The sequence below is a fragment of the Aotus nancymaae genome, unplaced genomic scaffold (genome assembly GCF_030222135.1).
Source record: "Aotus nancymaae isolate 86718 unplaced genomic scaffold, 86718_ANA_hifiasm-v0.15.2.pri h1tg000076l, whole genome shotgun sequence".
NCBI classification, from domain to species: domain Eukaryota; kingdom Metazoa; phylum Chordata; class Mammalia; order Primates; family Aotidae; genus Aotus; species Aotus nancymaae.
Genome location: NW_026988491.1, coordinates 16,852,380 through 16,870,125, shown reverse-complemented (window position 1 = coordinate 16,870,125; position 17,746 = coordinate 16,852,380). Strand labels below are relative to the sequence as shown.

Below are 17,746 nucleotides of genomic sequence, written 5' to 3'. Positions count from 1 at the left end.
CTCTGTGGCCTGTGCTGTCCTGCTCCAGCTGCATCTCCAGCTTTCTCATTTCACTTCAATTACCCTGCAGGCCTCCGTGCCCTTCCTGGAAATCTACTTGCTCCCTCCTACCGCAGGGCCTTTGCCCAGGCCACGCCCTCTGCCTGGAGCTCTCCTCCAACTTCATCACGTGGTTATTTCCTATTTGTCTTTCAGGTCTCAGCTTAAATGTCTTAGATCCCCAAGGCTTGGGGTCCCTATTATACACCTGCTGTGCTCCTGCCACACTTACTAATGTGTATCACAGTTATCAGGTGATTTTTTTTTTTTTTTTGAGACGGAGTCTCACTGTCACACCCAGGCTGGAGTGCAGTGGTGTGATCTCGGCTCACTGCAGCCTCCACCTTCTGGGTTCAAGTGATTCTCCTGCCTCAGCCTCCTGAGTAGCTGGGACTACAGGCACCCACCACCACACCCAGCTAATTTTTGTATTTTTACTAGAGACAGGGTTTCACCATGTTGGCCAGGATGGTCTTGATCTCTTGACCTCGTGATCTGCCCACCTCAGCCTCCCAAAGTGCTGGGATTACAGGTGTGAGCCACTGTGCCCGGCCCCAGATGATTATTTATGTGATTATTCTTTTTCTGACTACTCTATGGCACCATAAGCTTCATGACCACAGAGACTCTTGGGATCAATGCTTGTCCTATAATAAGGGCTCAGACAATGATGAATGAATGAATAAGTGTTAAGGTAAGAGTTTCCAGAGGAGGTGGCATTTGAGTAAGACTTGAAAGAGGGTATAATTTCAATCTGTAGGGAAGGGGGAAAAGCATTCCTGCTGCAGGGAGCAGACAGGCAAAGGACAGGAAGCCAGCTTGTCTAGTTAGGAAGAGAGGCAGAATGAGACCTGGGAGAGAGGTTTGGAGAAGCAAGTAGAGCCAGAGAGGGCATTGTATTCCAGGCTGACAGGAATAAACCTGAACGTGAAGTCACTCAGGACCCACTGATGACTTCTAAGCCAGGGAGAGAAAAGTCAAAATGGCTTTGGATAACTGTAATGAATCCACTGCAGGGATGGGTGGGCAGGGCAAAGTGGCTCCAGTCAAGAGGACCAGTTAAGAGTTGGAGAATCCACAGCTCCTGCTGCTTTCTGTTCCCCTGGAATCACATGTGATTTGGCAGTTATCCCCGAGAGCTCACAGGGAGATGCAGGGCAGTGATGAGGAACCTCACTCGGCATGGCCGCTTCCTGAAAACAATCGCCTTGGTGTCAGGGCAGCTACTCTGAGTTACTGGAGGGAGAGACAGAGTGGATTGAGCATCGGCATCTGCGTTTCCCGGCTCCTCCTGTCGAGAAGGCAACATCCAGCTCTGCATCCCTGCACCTGCGTCTTGGTGCCTTCTATTAATAAGTGGCTGAGGAATCTCAACACTGAAGGACCAATCTGTGGCAGAAGATGAACAGAAACATTTCTGTCAAATGCCCAGCAAACAAGACTCCATGCCTCCGTGGGGAGCCAGCAGATCGTCAAGAGTCAGGACCCTCGAGGACCTGAGGACAAATTCCAGTGCCATCACTTAGCAGCTGTGCACCTTTGGGCATCTTCTTAGTGACTCTGGGCTTCCATTTCTTCACTTGTGAAAATGGGGACTGCCCTGGTGTTGTGAAGGCTAAGGTTAAGTGACATATATGGAGCCCCAAGCACAGGGAACACTGGAGGCTCAGGAAGTAGTGGCCGTTATCATGGCTGCGTTTTTCTCCATGGTTTGAATTCTTAGCAGGAAGCTTAGGTTTCAGGCTTAAAAATGAAGAGCATGTCAACAAAACAGGATGGAACAAAGTCTTTTCCCAGCATGCCTCAGCATGTGGCACTGCCTTCCCGTGGAGCCCAGACAATGATGTGGCTAAAAGTCTTGAGCTTTCAGGCAGAAATAATCCCAAAGGAAAGGAACTTCCTTATTGTCATCTCATGACAAAGCGATGCAGGGGCCCTGCATATTCCAGTTCTGCCCCCTCCTAGCTGCTCTGTGCCTCAGTTTCCTCATCTGCAAAATGAGGCGAGAACAGGACTCACTTCATAGGGTTGTTGTAAGGATTAAGCAAGTTATTGCAGGAAAAGTGCTTAGAGCATGCCTTTGTCATTGTGATTGTTAGATCATTTCATATTCAGGTTAACTCTTTGTAGTGCTCTGAGTGACTCTGTGGGGGCTTTGGAGCCAGAAGGCTGAGTTCAAATCACAGCCTATTCCTAGCTGTGTGACCTGGGCAAATCTCTTAACCTCTGTGTGCACCCATTTCCTGCTCTGTACAATGAAGATGACAATCCCTGCCTGGTAGGGTTGTTGTGAGGAGTGAATGGGGATCACTCAGGTAAGCTCGCTGACTCCCCCGAGGCAGGCAGCTCACTTGGCCCCTCCCAAGCCAATTTACGGCTGAAGAAATGGGATGATTTGCCCATGGACACACATTGGTGAGACCAGGCTGGCCCCCAGCTCCAGTGACCCACCCAGTGAGAGTTCAGCCACGAGGGGCAGTGAGTGCCAAGCAGGTGGGCGCAATCTGTGCACCCAGGCTGCACGGGCTTCCCGTTCCTTGGTCTCTCCTCAGGTGTTAGCTCTCTGCTCACCTGTGGGGAAGATGTGTAAGTTGATCCACAGCAGCTGCTGCTTGTTGGGCAGACCGTGGTCTGAGAGGCTGAGGCCCCCGGACCTGCCCCAGCTGCCCAGTGTCCAAAGCTTAATATGCAACCGTGGGAGAGGCTGGTGCTGCCCACACTGTCTTCTTACATTCTTTCCTTATTGGCCTGCAGACTTTTGGTCCCACTGACTGTCTATGTCCATAGAAACACTTTCCAGTGTTTGCTGAGTGCTGGGAAGCTTGGTGGTTAAGAGTACAGCCTCTGAAGAGCTGGGTTCAAATACCAGCTCAGCCACTTCCAAGCTATGTGACTTGGGATAAGTTACTTAAATTCTTTGTACCTCAGTGGCCCCATCTGTAAAACAGGGGTGATAACAGTACCAGTCTCGTTAGGCTGCTGCAAATATGAAGAAATAGGACAATAAAGGGAAATCTGCATAGTGCCTGGTTCATAGTAAGCCTGGATTCCTCCCGGCTATGTCATCTCATTAACATCATTTTAGTGGACATGGTACCCTACCCTGCACAGGATGCTGGAGACCCAAGAGAAGCAGAGGCGTTTCTGCCTTGCAGAGACAGTCCGGAGGGAGAAATGAATGCATGAAGCCTAGGTTAGGACACCACACTTCTATCCTGGAGGGCAGAGTGGAGGGGCAAACCTGGTGAGAAGATGCTGTGGGACCCTGCAAAACAAATCCATGCCAAACATGTCAGTGATACCAGGCCCTGCAGAATCCCACCCTGGCCCAACTCTGCAGCTTTGTCTTTTCTTCCTGCACTGGGCACAGTCCTCCTGGGCACAGCAGGTGGCTATCCCCCACACACCTAAGTCTTGGTATTCCCTGGTTCTCTGTTTTTTGTTTTTTTGTTTTGTTTTGAGACAGAGTCTCCCTCTGTTGCCAGGCTGGAGTGCAGTGGCACAATTTTGGCTCACTGCAACCTCCAACTCCTTGGTTCAAGCTAGTCTTCTTCCTCAGCCTCCCGAGTAGCTGGGATTACAGGCACGTGCCATTATGCCCAGCTAATTTTTGTATTTTTTTCTCCCAGATCCCTGTTCTTTATAATTTTTGTATTTTTCTTTTTTTTTTTATTTTTATTTTTAAAGACGGGGTTTCATCATGTTGGTCAGGCTGGTCTTGAACTCCTGACCTCAGGTGATCCGCCTGCCTTGGCCTCCAAAGCGCTTGGATTACAGGCGTGAGCCACCGCGCCTGGCCAATTTTTGTATTTTTAGCAGACGGGGTTTCACCAAGTTGGCCAGAACGGTCTTGATCTCCTGACTTCATGATCTGCCCACCTCAGCCTCCCAAAGTGTTGGGATTAAAGGCGTGAGCCACTGTGCCTGGCCAGTCCTGTTTTGAAACCCTCCCCATCACCATAACTTTAGAGCCTCCCCTGACCTTGTCCCAGAAAGAACTGTTCTGAGCCCCCATGCTCCCTTCATAGAGGCTCAGAGACTTGCACAAAGCAGGGGCTCCTGTGGAATGAGGGCACAGAATGAGGGCGTGCCTACAGAGGCTCCCCACCTCTGCTGTTTGTGCACTCTCGGTATCCTTGTGCTTTGCAAGGGGACAGTGCCTGGCTTGGGGACAGGTGCAGCAGGAGGCTGCGGGGAGTTTCCCACTCTGTTAGCCCACAGCTTTTGTAAGTTGCCTCCTGGAAGACTGCAGATGAAGCCCTGAGTTTGTGAGCAGGAATTCTAGGCCTCCCTCTTGGTATGATTGAGTTAGCAGGCAGTCCCTCCTAAGAGGAAGGAGAGCTAGAGCTTGGTGAAGGATAAAGGTGAGGGCTCTGTGTCTGCTCACAAGAGCTGGCAAGTGAGAGGAAGGACATCCGCCTGCTCTGAAGGCACCGACAATCCAGCTCACTTCGCACAAGTCACTGATCTGCCGAGCAGGGCCAGTCTCCTCAATCAATCCACGCTGACAGATGGTAGTGGAATCAGTGACCTAGAGGCAGAAGGCTCCATTTGTAATCCTGGAGTGGCCCAGGCGCCTGGAGGAGGGCAGAGGAGTTTGTAATAAAAGGAGTGATACAGTGTTTCCAAAAGCCTTCTTTGAGCCAGAGGAGGAGGGAAAGGATTCATTTTGTTTCTAGAATTGATACACTGATTCAGTTCAATGAGTAATTTTTGAGTGGACTGGGTTAGGAGGGAGGGGAAAAAAACTAACAACTGGTCTACTGTCCTTTTCTTAATGAGCTCCAAGTGTGGTACGAAAAACAGGATCCATGCATTTGAGACAATGAGAGAACAATAGAAGACACTAATGTGATTTCAGAGGAAGCAGGCTGTCAGTTACTGAGTGCCTGCCACTGTGCAGTCTCAGGCAGCAACTTAACCTCTCTGAGCCTCAGTCTACTCGTGTGTCTATTGAGTCTGTATCATACCACTGTAGCTAGTAGTGTTAACAGTGCCTGGTACTGCACTGAATTTTATTTTATTATTTTTTTTAATATAAAGAGACGGAGTTTCTCCATGTTGGTCAGGCTGGTCTTGAACTCCTGACCTTAAGTGATCCAGTGATCCGCCCGCCTAGGCCTCCCAGATTGCTGGGATTACAGGCGTGAGCCACCGTGCCCGGCCCTGCACTGATTTTTTTTTTTTTTTGTATTTTTGAGACGGAGTTTTGCTCTCATCACCCAGGCTGGAGTGCAATGGTCCAATCTCGGTTCACTGCAACCTCCACCTCCCGGTTTCAAGCAATTCTCAGCTTCCCAAGTAGCTGGGCTTATAGGAACCTGCCACCATGCCCAAGTAATCTTTGTATTTTTAGTAGAGACAGGGTTTCACCACGTTGGCCAGGCTGGTCTCAAACTCCTGACCTCAGGTGATCCACCCGCCTCAGCCTCCCAAAGTGCTGGGATTTCAGGCCTGAGCCACTGTGCCCCACCTGTGCAGCTCTCTTGAGAGTCCCACAACACCTTATGAGTGATGTAATTAAAACATTTATTTTTTATTTTAAATAGAGACGGTGGGCGGGGGTGGGAGGTCTCACTGTGTTGCCCAGGTTGGTCTTAAACTCCTAGCCTCAAGCAATCCTCCCACCTCAGCTTCCCAAAGTGCTGGAATTACAGGTGTGAGCTACCAGGCCTGGCCCAGTGAAATAACATTATCTCCATTTTATATCTGAGGAAACCAAAGGGGGAAGGGTCTTGTCCAAGATCACACAGTGCGAGTAACTCACATCTTCCTGTTGGCTATGATGCCCATACACGTTATTTTTCCAAATGGTACTAAAAGAAAAAGTGATAGGATTTCAGGGATGAAGAGACTCAGCTGGCCTGGTTCTAGGACTGGAGAAGTTTCCAGGTGGAGGTCATCAGAGCAATGTTCTGGCAGGGTCTGAAAAGGCAGGGAGGGGGCTGCATGGTTATAAGAGGCAGGAGCCGACAAGAGCCTGGACTCCAGTTATCTGTCTATATTCTTAATATTTTTTCCTTTTGAATGAGGTTCTGCAACAGATTGTCACCATCCCCTGGGCCATGCATCTGAGACGCAAGTGAGCTAAGGAAGAAGGGAAAGAATAGAGGAATGATGGGTCAGGAGATTCTAAGGAAAAGGGATTCACCTTTCTTCAAGAATTCTCTCAAGAAATTGAGGGTGCCCCCAACACCAGTCTTCAGGAAGCTCACCTGCATTCTCCTATTTTTTTTTTAATCTTTTTTTGGGGACATGCACAGATCAGCAGCATTCTCCTATTTTTGTCCAGAAAACATGGGTTTGTGCTGAGCGCCTCTTCCACATTTCCCTTTGAAGCCCTGCCCCCAGGAGAAGCCAGGCACACTGGTCTCTTAAGTCTTGAGGCCTGAGAATTTGAAAATGAAACTCACAGAACAATGGGAACAGCCAGAGGGCAGGGCCTCGTGGCTTGTTCAGCTCTGCCCCGGAAGAGCCTGGCATGCAGGAGGTGTTGGGGAATCAAGTCCGCAGGAATAGTCCTGAACTGTTTGGAGCCCGATTCTACTTTGTGAGCCTGGACAGAGGAAGGCAGGAGAAATCACTGCCTTCCCCAACTACATGCTCCTGCCAAGGGGCCTAGGACCACCTCAGGTCCTGCTTGGGACCCTGGGACCCTCCTCGTGTAGCTTAAGAAAAGGCAAAAGTATTAACATCTCTGGCTAGGTGGGGTGAAAGGTCAAAGAGAAAAACTAGGCCCGAGGGAGCTGTGTATCTCAAATATAAGGAAATCTGAGTCCCAGACCACACCTGGTTGCTGTGAATCCCCACCTGCTGCCGGAAGCACTTTTCCAATCCCAATTTACTTTCAAGTTGGGTTGCGTCAGGAGAGGAAGCCACATACTCCCCTAACATCTAGGTCAGATTCGGGAGCCTAATTTAGAATTGGCAATTTTAGCCAACATTAGGGACACGTAATCCAAACTCTCCTCACCCACAGGAAACAGGCCCAAAGTGGGAAGATAATTTGGCCAGGTCAAAGGTCAGGGGCAGGATCACAAATTCGCAACGCATCTCAAGGTCTTACTGGCCTTGTCACTTTGATGGCCATGGGGGCACTAACATCAACAAAGTGGTTGCCCTACAATTGATACTTTCTTTAGAAAGTCTAGCCCTTCCTTTGCTCTAGAAACACATCTGGTTTGTAAAGGAAGGTTGAGGCCTTGGCACCAAATCCTCTGCGTTATCTGCAAATTAATTCGGGACCCGGGGCGCAGCCAGCCCAGCACTGCAACTTCTTAATGCCGCAGCAGAAGGCAACTGGAGCGTCCATTTTACAGGTGAGGTAGGTGCGCCTCCCTCCTCGCGTTTACGGCGGTGGAAACAGGCTCTGGGAGGACCCAAGTCGTTCCTCCACGGACAGCCAGCGCCCATGGGCCGAGGTTGCCAGGGACCCAGGCCGGACCAGCCAGGCCTTGGGCTGCCCCCGGCCCAGAGGGCGCTTGGCTGGCAAAAGCCGCCCCCACGCCCGGCCTGACTAAACAGGCGACCAGGAAGAGACCGGGTCCTGGTCTACGGGTTTCCTGGGCCGCGAGAGGCGCGATTCTGGCATTGGAGGCTCCAGGGAACTCCAGAAATCACAGATATAGATTCCGGGCCACCAACTCCCCAGAAAGTTGGCTCGCGGCCACCCTCAAGACGGTCCTGAGGCGCGGGCCAAGATGGTACTGGGCGTGCAGCGCCCCGCGCCCAGCGGCCGCGGAGGAAAACCCCGTGCGACCCGGCCGCGGGGTGGGGGTCTCCGCGGTCCCGGCCCGGCGCGCGCCGACCTCGACGCCGCCGCACGCGGGTGGGCACGCGCGCGCCCGGCCCCGCCCCCAGCGCCCCGCCCCCGCCGCGTGCCCCGCCCCGCCGCGCGCCCTCCCGCCCGCCCGCGCGCCGCGGCCCGGAGCCTCCCCATTGGCCGCGCGTCGTCACCTGACGCTCTGTTATTTCCTGTGTGTTGGGAGAATGGAGAGAAAAAACCCCGAGCCGAGCGGCTTTCGGCCCCTGCGAGGCGGCCGCGGCCTCCGCCAGGGGAGCTCGCCCTGAGGCGCGCCGGACCGGGGAGCGAGCGCGCGGGCCGGAGCGAGCCTCGAGGGGCCGCGGCCCCGGCCCGCCCCGCTGCCGGCCCGGGCGCGCGAGCTGGAGGCAGCGGAGCCACCCCCACCCCCACCCCGCGCAGCGCCGCCGGCCGCCGCCACAGCTCTCTCCCCTCCCGCCCCCGGCGGAGGCCGAGGGACCGGGCGGGGGGCTCCCGCAGGTAACCGTCGCCCGGGCCTGAGGAGCAGGGAGAGGATCGGGCTTGAGGGATTGGGGCCGGGCCGGGGTGTCCGGCCTGGGGAGCTGGGAGCAGAGGTCCCAGCCGGACCCGACCTGGGAGTGCGGAGCCTCCTGGACTGCGAGCAAGGGCTTGGAGTGCTGAGGGGAGTGTTCCAGCCCGGCCCGACCCGGGAGTGCGGGCAGGGGGCCGGGCCAGGCCTGGCGCCAGAGGGCTGAAGTGTCTCGGGCCGGCCTGGGGGTCCGGCGGGGCTTAGGCGCCGGACCTCGCCCGCGGGTGCAGAGGAAGGTACCTGCTGGTCGCACGCGGCCTTGGGTGCAAAGGCGGCGGGTGTGAGCGGGCGGCGTCCGGGAGTCAGCGCCGCCTGCCTCAGGGCCCCTGGCAGCCCCGGGGGCACCGGCCGCACTCGCCTCTTCGCTGCGGGCTGGAGGCGAGGCCAGCGGGGCGGAGGGCAGGGCTTTGGGCTGGAGGGCGCCGCGCTGGGGCGTCCGGGAGGGCAGGGGCCCGTTTACTGCCATGCGAACACCTGAAGCCATGTGGACGCGGCAGCTTCTCGCCTGTTGGGGGCGGAGGGCAGGTACTGGCAAGCTGGGCGCACGGTCCCGGCACTGGACACACTTCCTGTGTGGGGCGGCCTCCCCTCCCCCGCCTCGGGGGGCCGGGCGCGGTGTGCGAGCCGGGGTCTCTGGGCGAGGGAGCGCTAGGCTCTCGTCCCTTTTTCGGGGGAAAGTGGTGGTTAGGAGCGTGGCCAATCGGGCCGATCCCTCGCCGGCTGCGGCGGGAGGTGCACTGTCCAGAGGACGCCGGAATGGGAGTGGAATTTAGTGAGTTGGGGGGCGGTGCCGTGGAGCGGCGGTCTTCCTGTGCTTATGGGTGGGATTATTGTCTGTTTTTGTGGTTGCGGATACCAGTACGGTCTGCTGGTCTGTATTCAATCCTTTAGGTCAGGTCAGAATTAGGATTTCCTCATTTTCCTTTTTGCTTTTTTCACTCGAAGATTAGATGTCTCTAGTAACTGCTGTAAAATGGATGGAATTTTCGAGCTATTATCTAACAGGCTGATCTCTGAATGATAATTGGACCCTTATGTTAACAGCCTCAGTGAAGAGTTTTATACAGCATCTTCCGTGGGGTTGCAGTTTGGTGAATGGGGAAACTACACTGAATTTCGACCTAGGAGACCAGGAATCTGCTTAGGCTTTGACGCCAAATAAACGCAGCTCAGGGCAAGTTACTTACCCTGGTGATTTCCTCATCTGTTAAGTGAGGATTCCCAGGTCAGACAGTACAGGGGTTTGTGGTTTTGCCTTTTGTGTCTCTCATTTTGTGCTTTGTTTTAGCCATAGGCAACTCTTCTGAGAAATGCAGATTGTACGCTGGCTTTTTAAAGCTTGTCTTTCTTGTAGCTTCCAGCCTCTGCCTTCCACAGAGCATAAAACTTGGTCAGGGTACACTCTTTTTTTAAAATCCCAGTTGCTGTCCTGTGCTTCAGAACAACGTGTATTCTGACCTAGGTGGAATGCACCTTATATATTTTTTGTCTTTGTAGGAGAAGTTATCAGAAAATATTTCAAAGAATATTTGTTTACTTGGAAAATGTGTGGGTAACGTGATTGGGTCTGTGTATGTTGGCTCAGAGGAGTTCCAAGATCATTCTGTGCAGGGGATTGCGGAAGATCCGGATCTTATTAAAGTTCTTCGAAGGACATTTGACGTTTGACTAACTGTTGAAATTTCCAGCTTCAGCATTCTCAAAGTAGGGGGACAAAGCAGAATGCATAATATCTCCTGTGAAGTGGTATGCTAGTGGAATTAACTGTCACCTCAGGGTACACTAATTATTTGCATTCCCAACTTACTCCTTATTGGTAGCCAATGCTCCGCAGATGCTGAAGAACCCCAATTAGTTTCACTGATTTTTATGGTGTGTGAAGGCCTTAGGCCGTGCTTTTGACTGGTATTTCTATACCAACCTCAGAATTGGTTTGTCTTAAATTTCTAGAACTGTGCTGCTGGGCCAGATATGTACTCAATATGGTATAAAATGTCTTTCTCAGATCACTTTTTGTTATTTAATTTAGTTAGATCCCTTTTTATTTTACTTATTTTGAGACAGTGTGTTGCTCTGTTGCCTAGGCTGGAATGCAGTGTGTCGATCTCAGCTTACTGCAGCCTCTGCCTTCTGGGTTCAGGTGATTCTCCTGCCTCAGTCTCCGAAGTAGCTGGGATTACAGGTGCATACCACCATTTGCTATTACAGGCAAAACACCCCATCTGTACTAAAAAAAAAATACAAAAATGAGCCAGACATGGTGGCATGTGCCTGTAACCCCAGCTACTCTGGAGGCTGAGGCAGGAGAATTGTCTGAACCTGGAAGGCGGAGGTTGCAGTGAGCCAAGATCATGCCACTGCATTCCAGCCTGGGAGACAAGAGTAAGTCTTCATCTCAAAAAAAAAAAAAAAAAAAAAACACAAAACAAAAAACCCCAAAACAAACCAAAAAAACCTGATTACTCAAATTATAAGCAGTTATCACACTCACATGTATATTATGCTTGTCTTACAACTTACAAGGGAAAAAATTGTTACAAAATTTTCATTCTGTGAAGTAATTTGTTTGTATTTATGTGAGAGAAGGTTGCCAAAATCGACAGGATATCAGGAGACAGAGATTTTAGGTTCCATAACCTTGTAGTGGTATACTTATTTTTTTTTCAGGCAGAATCTTGTTCTGTCACCCAGGCTTGAGGGCAGTTGCACGATCTCCACTCACTGCAACCTTCTTTTTCTGGGCTCAAGTGATTCCCCTGCCTCAGCCTCTCGAGTAGCTGGAATTACAGGCGCCCACCACCATGCCTGGCTAATTTTTTGTACTTGTGTAGAGACGGGATTTCGCCGTGTTAGCCAGGCTTGTCTAAAACTCCTGACCTCAGGTGAGGTCAGGAGGTCATTCCCCTGCCTCAGCCTCCCAAAGTGCTGGGATTACAGGCGTGAGCTACTGCACCCAGCCAACTTTTAAAAACTCTTAATAAAATGTAATGTATTTGAAATGATCACATTTATTCGGAGTTGGACTTTTTCTGGTGAGTGCAACCTACTTTTCATATAGGTAGGAAAAAGTGCTAGCATTTGTATAAAAAACAATCCTTTATGCTAGACTCTGTCCAAGGGCATTTTAAATTGTCTTACAACATCTACCCAGCTGATCTTAGAGGTAGATCATCTTTCCTTTCCCCTAGAGGTGATAGAGCTAGTGAGGGTCAAGGCTTAGCTATAACCCTCCTCCTCTTGGCACCAGATCCTGTACTGTACTAGGTTTGTTGCCTGCTCAAGGCACAAATCAGTTAGTGGTAAATGTGGCACTGGAATCCATATCTTCCTGTTGTGCCGTGCCCCCCTCCTTTTTTAAAAAAAAAAAAAAAAGCTATGATGAACCTGAAATCTAGATTCAGGTGAAACATTGGAAAGCATGGTTTTTGTGACTGCTTATGCTTTTGCCCGCCCGCCCCCACCCCGTGTTTCCTAAACTTTTACCCTGCCTATACTTGGTCAGTTTTGCCAGTGTACCTGAGATTTAGTCTGTGAAAAATTTCTTTTTTCATACCTAATTCTGTTACTCTGTCTTTAGCTGAAAACTTTTCTATCAACTCAAAGAGTAATGTACATAAAGAGTTTTCTCCCTTCCTAGCTGTGTTACTAGTTTACAGTGCACTAGAATCATTTTATATGGTGACTGCTCTCACTCAGTTTGACCGTGTGGGACTCGAAAAATGTATTTACCAAAGACAGTTCTTTTCCTAGTATACCTTAAGCCTTCTTACTCGTGGGGACTTTTTTTTTCTTTTTTTCTTTTTAGACAGAGTCTCACTCTGCTGCCCAGGCTGGACTACAGTGGCAGGATCTTGGCTCACTGCAACCATCTCCTGGGTTCAAGCATTTCTGCCTAAGCCTCCCAAGTAGCTGGGATTACAGGCGTGTGCCACCACACCCAGCTAATTTTTTTATTTTTGTAGAGATAGGGTTTCGCTATGTTGGTTAGGCTGGTCTTGAACTCCTGATCTCGGGTGATCCACCCACCTCGGCCTCCTAAAGTGTTGGGATTACAGGTGTGAGCCACTGTGCTGGGCCCATTCATGTGGACTTTTGTGTTCAGGGCACCTTAGTACTCAATTCATTCTGTCTGGGGCTTCGAATCTGCTGTCTTCATTTTCTTTTTGTGGAGGTAAAAAAGTAACAAGATAAAGCAAAACAATAAAACTATATTGGAGTAAAACAGTACCTTGAAGTGATACATTTGAAATACAGTATAAGCCTGGGCAACATAGTGAGACCTCATCTCTGCAAAAAATAAAAAAGCCAGATGTGGTGGTTGGTAGGTGCCTGTAGTCCCAGCTATTTAGGAGGTTGAGGTGGAAGGATCATTTGAGCCTGAGAGGTTGAGGCTACAATGAGCCACGTTGTTGCCATTGTACTCCAGCCTGGGTGACAGAGCAAGACCCTGCCAAAAAAAAAAAGAGAAAAAGAATACAGTATACTGAAATCAAGGTTTTTATAGTTAGTAGAGCATAATTTGGTCATATTGCACTGGATAGTTTTTTATTATTGATTAGGCTATTGGAAGTCCTTTAATACCCTTGGTACGTGTAGTATGGGTAAAAAGGTTCTCATGGCGACAAACACAATCAGTACTTTCTGCATTAGAGATATATTTGCTTTGTAGGTAACATGCACGGCCCAGCAGGAAGATGAACTATAACGTAAGTTAGCTGGTATATCTGTGGCTTATCATCTGGTGCTTCATAGTGGAGAATTAAGAAAGAAACTATGGCCAGGGGGCGGTGGCTCACGCCTGTAACCCCCCACTTTGAGAGGCTGAGGTGGGCCGATCACCTGAGGTTGGGAGTTCAAGACCAGCCTAACAACATGGAAAAACCCAGTCTCTACTAAAAATACAGAATTAGCTGGGCGTGGTGGTGCATGCCTGTAATCCCAGCTACTCTGGAGGCTGAGGCAGGAGAATTGCTTGAATCCAGGAGACAGAAGTTGCGTGAACTGAGATCACACCATTACACTCCAGCCTGGGCAACAAGAGCGAAACTCAGTCACACACACACACACACACACACACACACAAATACTGGGGAAAATATCATTATTGTGGTATGTGTGTGTAAGCCGTAGTATAGGAAAGGGTAGAAATTCATTGGAACATTTGGTATCAGTCTCATTGGAAGATGGTTTCCACGTTTGAACATCATGTTCCTGAATGTAGATTAAGATCTGTGTGTGTGTGCGCTCGATAATTTTCATTAACAAGTATTTACAGGCATTCTAAGCATGGGAAATATAATGGTGGGCAAGAAAGCACCTACTCTGGAGACAGACTGTAAACAGTAAGTAAGTAAGAATGTTAGGTGATGATAATAGCTGTGAAGAAAATAAGAAAACAATGTGCAATAACTTGGGGTGTTACTTTAAAGTGGTCACAAAGATACTCCCTGTTCTGAAGCCTTTTTTGCCAGTGGGGCAGCTGAACTTGGTCTGTGGACTGGATGAAAATGACGTTAAACAAAGTAAATAATTTGTTTTATCCCTGAGCATCTTGAGAAGTTAATCCAAAGGATAGAGGTGGGCTGGTTGAAGTGTTCCCTCTGTTTATATCTTCATGCTTTGTGAATAGGGACCTGGCTCAAAAGAGCTTAAGGGAGATCATTAGTGGTACCTTGTAAAAGCTAAGAAAGAGGAGTGTTGTCTGCTTTTTAAAAATCATCCTGATAAAAAATGTAGAGATGTGTTATAATATTGATGAGTGTTAGACAGTGTAGGAAACATTCTCTGGTTGTGTCTGTTTCTTCCCCACCCCCCCTTTCAGATCTAGACCTATGGATGTGTTCATGTTTCTTTGTTGGGGATCCTCTATTTGGGTAGTGGGGTGGGGATGTCAGAGAAAGCAAGGATAGCTTAAGCAGAGGCTCTCGCAGGGGAAGGAACAGTGCAGATCAGACAGGCTTAATTAACCATTGCCAGGAGGGTTCATCCTCTCTCTTTCCCAGCCAGCTGGCATCCAGCTTACCTTCTCCCACCGTTTTCATACTCTCTGATTATAGAATTTCAGAGCTGGAAGACACCTAGGGAATTGTCTAGTCTAACCTTTTGGCTTTACAACTCAGGAAGATGTCAAGAGACTGGTAATTTACCCAAAGTTACGTGACTTTATGCTGACAGAATCAAGGGTAGGACCTGTTCTTTGCCATCTATGCACCATGCTCTTTTTTTTTCTTTTAAATAGAGACAGAGTTTCACCATGTTGGTCAGGCTGATCTCGAACTCCTGACCTCAGGTGATCGCCTGACTTGGCCTCCCAAAGTGCTAGGATTATAGGCGTGAGCCACTGCACCCAGCCTACACCATGCTTTTACCAGCTTAGTTGACAGTGGCTCTTGAGTGGAAAAAGGAAGCTCCTGGGTGTTAATGTACTCACTTGGGAAAAAGCCTATATAGTTCCAGTGTTAAGATATCAAGGAGAGACAGCACACATCAATCTTGAAAGCACAGACGAAGAAAATTGTACTCCTGTTAATTTTCACAAAGATGTACAGTGTTGGCTTCTTAGGCCCCATTGGTTTCTCTCATCCTGATTATGCGTTGGTCCAAAATAGGTGACATGGAGAAACTTCCTTGGCCGTGGTCAGTATTAGTTGTTAATTTAGAGTGAGACCTTTTAGGTGTAGGGGAAACTCCTGGCATGTGGCTAAAATGGGTTTCTAGAATTGAAAGAGTTAAGGCTCCAGCAGTTTTAAGTTACTTCCCTCCAGACCTCAGTTTCAGGGAAGCCAGATTTCACTGCTGCATTTAAAAGTGCCCTAAGGATGAAGCGCTACCTTTGAGAGTCTGGAGAATGTTCACTGTGCTTGGCAAGAAAAAGGATTCTTGAGAAGTCAAGCAGGGGTACTTCCCTGGGCATTTCCCTGACTTAGTGCTGTGGGAGACCAGTTACCTGGGGATGGATTTTGTATCCTTTTGGCAGTGATGTGAGAGGATACTCTTGCTGAATAAAATCCACATGATAGAGGGAAGGCAGCAGAGCGTGTGAAGGAGGATGCACACCTCATCCTGGCTCCATCACTTGCTATCGGTGACTTTGGGCATTTTGCCTGAGCTATAGGTCCCTCATCTGTGCAATGGAGGGATATCTTCTTCTGGGCCTTTGAGGGAAGGAACTAAAATAGGAGAAGTATATGGTGAAGTGCACTGCCTGCAGGTGGCACTCACAGAATGGTAGCTGTCTGTTAAACCATCAGTCTATGTTGTGCTGTATACTAAGACACTGGACTAGAGCAGGGCTGATCCCTGCCAATTTTGTTGCTTTTACGTCCTCAAATATTGGCCTGGTAGAGAAGGGCAATTAAATAAGGATATCAAAAGTGTTCTCATAGGGGGATACAAGGTGCTGTACCAGGAGTGTGACCCTGACTTGAAAGGTCACTGGAAGGTTCTCAGAGCAAGCAGGACCATGTACTTCCTCGTCAGCCTGCTGAGCTTGGTGTCTGTTTCCACCTCTGGTTGTTCATCCAGCTATGCTTGACCATTGGCATTCTCCAGACCGTTTATTTATTTATTTTTTTTGAGATGGTGTCACACTCTGCTGCCCAGGCTGGAGTGCAGTGGCTTGATCTCCACTCACTGCATCCTCCACCTCCCTGGTTCAAGCAAGGGGGCTGGAGGTTGCAGTGAGTGGAGGCTCCTCTGCCTCAGTCTCCCGAGTAACTGGGATTATGGGCATATGCCACCACACCTGGCTAGTTTTTTTTATATTTTTAATAGAGATGGGGTTTCACCATGTTGGTAAGACTGATCTCAAACTGCTGACCTCAGGTGGTCTGCCCACCTCAGCCTCCCAAAGTACTGGGATTACAGGCATGAGCCACCATGCCTGGCCTTCCAGACCCTGTTTTTTCAGTGTCCTGTCTCCCTTGGTGGTCTCTGGTCTCCTCAGGCTTTTGTGATTGTTCATAAACTGATGACCCCACATTGACTTCTTCAGCTAGATTTCTTCTAGCACCTTCAACTCCTGCTAACACAGCTGCTTGACCATCTCACTGGTATCTTGAGCTTCTTAAGTCCAAAACTGAACACTTACTCCTTACAAACTCTGTCCTGCATTTGTCCCCTACTCCGTAAGTGCTCTGCCTTACCCAGTTTCTCAAATCAGATTTCTCCTTTTCTGTCACCACCCTCTACCTCTGATCTATCACTGAGTTTCTGTCAGTGCTATTTCCGTAAGATGATGCTTTCATCTGTACTGCCACTACCCTCTTCACCTCTTACTTGGAACATGATGATGGCCTCATTTCTGCTCCTGTCTGCCTCTATTCCACTTCACTTAGAGTGGCCAAGAGTCATCTGTGTCTACTCTGCTTAAAATCTTTTAATGGTTTCCCATAGCACTTAGATTCCAAACTCCTCCACAGGTTCACAAGGCCTGGAATAATCTGGCTCCCACTTGCTGCCTCTCTGACTCTCCTGCTGCATTTGCTCATGCCCTCCAGTCATATTCACTTTTTTTCAGTCCCCGGAGGGTGGCAAGCTCTTTCTCACCTCCGGAACTGTTTTCAAGATGGAGTTTTGCTCTGTGCCCAGGCTGGAGTATAGTGGCCCAATCTTGGCTCACTGCAACCTCGGCCTCCCAGATTCAAGTGATTCTCCTGCCTCAGCCTCCCTAGTAGCTTGGACTACAGGTGTGCACCACCACACCTGGCTAATTTTTGTATTGTTAGTAAACTGGCTAATTTTTGTATTGTTGGTAGAGATGGAGTTTCACCATGTTGGCCACACTGGTCTCAAACTCTTGACCTTGTGATTTGCCCACCTCAGTCTCTGAAAGTGCTGGGATTACAGGTGTGAACCACCATCTGGAACTTTTTTATACACTGTTTCCTTTATCCAGAGCGCTCTGGCCAGCCTAGCCTTTTTCACATCCTTCAGGATATTTGTTGAATGAATCAGAGGCTCTAAAGGGATGGGGCAAGGAGGAAAGTGCTCTCTGAGTGCATCTACAAAGGTCTAAAAAAAAAAAAAGATGTAGAGGAAAATGTGTTTGAAGAGCTGAAAGACTAAGTTTGGTTGTGGCATAAGTAAGAGTTATTTAAGCAAAACACGCAGGAGTCAGGCAGCTGGATCTTGAATGCACTGCTGATAGGAGTAGAAAATGATGCAACCACTTTGGAAAACGCAGTTTCTCAGAGAGTTGGACATACATCTTCCCTGTGACCCAGCAGTTTAATTTCTAGGTATTTATCCAAGAGAAATGAAAATGTCCACAAATAAGACCTATAAAAGAATGTTCATAGCCAAATAATAACCAAAACTGTAAATAGTCCAGATGTCCGTCAGACAGTGAATAACAA

The 17,746-nt window shown here is 49.2% G+C and overlaps 1 protein-coding gene and 1 pseudogene across 3 annotated transcripts in view; one reads left to right on the top strand and one right to left on the bottom strand.

Moving 5' to 3' along the window:
* Positions 1–17,746, top strand: part of TCF20 (transcription factor 20) — a 161,126-nt gene that overhangs the window by 41,130 nt on the left and 102,250 nt on the right. For 2 of the 3 annotated variants that reach the window (XM_064368144.1, XM_064368141.1), the window contains exon 1: positions 8,006–8,320. The exons of the other annotated variant lie outside the window; for it this stretch is intronic. The gene's annotated coding sequence lies outside the window, so the exon portion shown is untranslated. Of the gene's footprint in view, positions 1–8,005; positions 8,321–17,746 lie in introns of those variants that run through there. 3 annotated transcript variants of the gene reach the window in all.
* Positions 1,166–14,431, bottom strand: LOC105734195 (uncharacterized; annotated as a pseudogene).